We start from the raw sequence: 4,236 nt of genomic DNA, 5'->3' as shown, positions 1-4,236 counted from the left end.
GTAGCTTGTAGCCACTACAGTAATGCTTGTAAATAATAGGGAGGTACATTCTCTTACTTTTTAAAGCATTTTCGATTTTGCAACATTGAGTTACCTCAAGGTCATTTTAAGAACATATGCCAAATTTCTTTTTTTCTGCACTTTCATAATGCCAAAACAAAAAGATAGTATTCCATTTAAAAATCACAGGATGATCCTGGTATAACCTTGAAAAGTTGAAGATAAAAAATTTGTTTATCATAGTAACATTCTACATATAAGATGATGATAAAAGTGTTGTAACATTTGTGTGTGTGCGCGCGCGCGCGCGCGTGTGTGTGTATTTTACTAGCAACACATTATTCAAATAATTAAATTAGTACTATGTGTTTATCATTTCCTTCTCGTTGTTATTTGTAAAATATGTTTATTGGCATGTAACAGCGAGACGTTCTGGCATATACGCAGGTATGCAACAAATTTCCTAAAAATGAAACTTCGTACAAACACATGTTATTTCGTATTTGTTTGTACGAATAGTAAAAAATCGCTTTTCTCTACAGAAATCAACTTGTTTCTTCTGAAACGACTACAAACGCGAAGAAATAATACTCGAACCCATTGAATCAAATGGCAGCAGATGGTTATGAAATTCGAGTCAAAAACGGAGAAATGGAAACGAACAATACGAAAGAACGTCGATCCAGAACCACGGAAAACGGCATTCGTATTTCATGCGCCGAACTAATGCCGGAGGCGCTAATATGCCAGCCCGTAACGACGGGCTAGTATTTTTTCGGCAAGTTCAACGCTGAAAAATATTTTCCTGAAAGCTAATATTAACCCGAGTCGATATTCATCTGTGTAAATACTATCCGCGTACCGATGATTACGAAGACACAAATGTTTCCCTCGGATAGACAAATTTTTCTTGTGAGCGTATTGTGTAAATTAATGAAGCCCAATGGTATATTTATTTTATTTTTAGAATCTCATGAACCTCTTAGTAGCACAAATTTAATTCAGATCTATACTGTCACCATTATACAAAACTATGTACAATAGAAAACATTTAGCTTTTCAACTTCTATAGATTATTCATGGGTACCTTTAAATATGAAACTTAACAAATGATGTACTGATAGATGTTTCAGGTAACGATGAGTGGTTTAAATATTATTTTGTGACGGCCTTCTTATAAAAGGTGTCTTAGTATTTGAAATGTTAACACATCTTATAAGCAATGCACGTTTTTCAGTACATTCAGTGATTTTAGCAACTGGGCTAGACTGTAGCTCTGTTCTAAATAAAGTTTAGAAAAAATTGTAGAAGAAAATTTTACACTGTGCTAGAAATTTAGTTTCCAACGACACGATTATTTTCGCAAGTGCTACGTACACTCGCAAAGAGCAGTTACATTTTTTTAAAATGATGCCATACAACTTTTTTTGCATATATTGATTCCTAATCGACAGATGACTTAATGGAAAAAAATTAAGAGCACCTGTTTAAATACAAGTGCTGGAGAAATAAACAACGTAATTGAAAATGTCAAGAAACGTATAAAAAAGTGTTTCGAATCTAATAATGAAAGGTTTGAGTACTTGCTGTAAGTTTAAAAAAAAAATGAAATATATGGTAAAGTATTGAGTTTTTAATAATAACCTTACCTTTTATTCGAAAAACGACTCTAGGAAATAATTCGTGTAAAAAAAGTCATTTGGTTTCATTATAAAAAAATAATGCAATTGCATTTTACAATTGTGCTAATATACTTGTGAAAAGACATGTGCTATAGAATGCTACAGCTTGTTAAACAGAGAAAAATGTTCCGCTACATTAAAGCTGTATTCTGGCCCAGTTGCCAGAATTGGTTTTTGTGACGAAAAACTGCTTCTTGTCAATAATTACTGAATGATATATTTTCTATTTCCCAATTAATTCAATAATTACAGATGAATAATCTTCGACTGTAAAGCTATGTATAGACACTGCGAGACATCTTCGCGAGGTTGTCTCCACCGATAGCTGCCTCGATCGAAATGCTTCGTATATTAAATAGAATATGTGAGGCTAGCAAGCGACACAGAGCAAGCTAGTAGTTACTGCGAGGCATTGCCCACGACAGTCCCCCTGCTAACGTGGCGGGGGCTGTGTGATAGCTACCGGCGCTTTGAGCCACAGCTGGGCCTTGGGGGGGAAATCGCACTTCCCCTCTCCCGGGAGATCGTGTACTACTACTACTACTACTACTACTGCGAGGCAACTATGGCATCTACATGCACTGCTACTATTGCTGCAGCGTTCACCTTGATGATGATTTACAGAACATTGAAAAATAAAAAGACACAGAGACGAAGACGACGATGATGGATCGGGGAATTAATGTGGCCGAAATAATGATAAGTTCACTTTAATTAGTTGACATAAAAATGTGTTTTATGTTTTATTTTTTATTTTATTTATTATTATTTATTCTTTGTAAAATAATTAACAAAATACACAGTTCAATTGAATAACATAATGTTTATTTTTTATCAGTTACAAAGGGTATAGCAGGATAAGGGGGTCAAAAGTGCCCTTAGACCGATTTTGAATTGTAATATACCATTCGATAGTTTGTCAGGAAAAACTAGTCTGTGCCAAGTTTCAACCTTCTATCTCGATCAGGAGGGTAGTAATAGGGAAAATTCGGATTATCGGTTTCTCCTGTATTTCCCTATTTAATGACGCGCAAAAATTCTGTAAAAAATCTGATAGATAGAATTTATCGGGGCGCGTGTTAAAGATTTTTTGCGATGTTTTAGTCGAGTATCCTAGTTGTGAAAAATCAAAAATGAAGAAAAATATTTTTTTCTTATTGAAGTTTTAACGGCACCACATTTATCCTTTCACTGTAGCAACATATTATCATAAGTTGTATCCTCAATTTTTTTGAGATTTTTTGGTAGGGTGCGCCGTAGTTCAAAAAATCAAAAACCAGTTTTTTCCGTGAAAAAGTAACTTATACTTTGAATTTTTGTATTTCCTTTATTAAATAAGTATATTGTATGATTTCACATATTTCTACATTCAGCAAAATAATATATAAACTAAAAAAATTAAATTAACACACAGCCTGACACTATACTACATATATCCACAACCACCGATGGCGCAGCCAATGAGTGCCCAAGTGGACAAGTCTCGCTAGTCTATTGGCGAGCCAATACGTAGGACTGAGCTGCCCGAAATTGTGTGATTTGCTGCAGTCATTATCGTTATTCCCAATCTTGGGTGTGCAGCCAATATCACAGTTAAAGTGAGTCTCGGTAATAATAGATAGTTTGATCATACTAATTATAGTGTTGTGCGTTAATTTTTTTTGGCTCGATACGCTGCGAGGTGTCCTCGCACGTGTTTGGAAGAAGGTGCTCCTTCGGCGTCTTTAATCGAGTCTAATCTCGAACAGGAGCTTTTAGGTATATTTAATATTGATGCAATGTAAAAAAAAAAACAAAATTATACAAATCATACGTACATATATGTATATTATATTATGACATACTTATTACTTCAATTTATCAAAATTATTACGTAAATAAATAATTTCTCTATTATTATTTTGTTTTTTACATTTCAACAATATTACATATATCTGAAGGATCCTTTAGATGCCTCAAGCGTGTGATGTTGCCACGCATTAGTACCTATAAACTCCACACATTGTGCAGGACGTGCATGATCTGTCTGCGCAAGACAAAACCCCTAAATATCTACATAACTCCGAGGATTTTGTCCATGGATAGCTCCACGTCTGGCTTCACTGCATGTAATGCCTCCACTACAGCCGTAGATGAATCCTCCACCAACAGCTCCATTAGAAAAAGAGGGAAGCTACTCCAGTTATTATCCTCTCTCTCTCTAGTGCCGAATTCATCCGTACCATAAGGCCGCGTAGTCTATTATTTATTTATTTTTTATTTATTTAGTACATATAAATGGGCATTGCCCTTTTTTACAATATTTACAAACAATGCTACGTGACGAGATTCGTGAACAGAAGTATTAAGGTATACGGCACGGAGAAACAGTCAATCAGTATGTTAAAAGATACGTGTACATATACTCATAGGGCGGTTATTATAGATGCCGAGAGATGATGACACAGTCGATGCGCCTGGGTAACGTACGGCCAATCATAACGTATTGCGACGTTAGTCAGAATTTCTCTCTCGTGAGGTGAATGCGTTATACAATGATCTTCTTAGTAAAATG

Source organism: Dufourea novaeangliae, unplaced genomic scaffold, assembly GCF_001272555.1.
Source record: "Dufourea novaeangliae isolate 0120121106 unplaced genomic scaffold, ASM127255v1 scaffold8, whole genome shotgun sequence".
Taxonomy (NCBI): domain Eukaryota; kingdom Metazoa; phylum Arthropoda; class Insecta; order Hymenoptera; family Halictidae; genus Dufourea; species Dufourea novaeangliae.
This window is presented reverse-complemented; position numbering follows the sequence as displayed.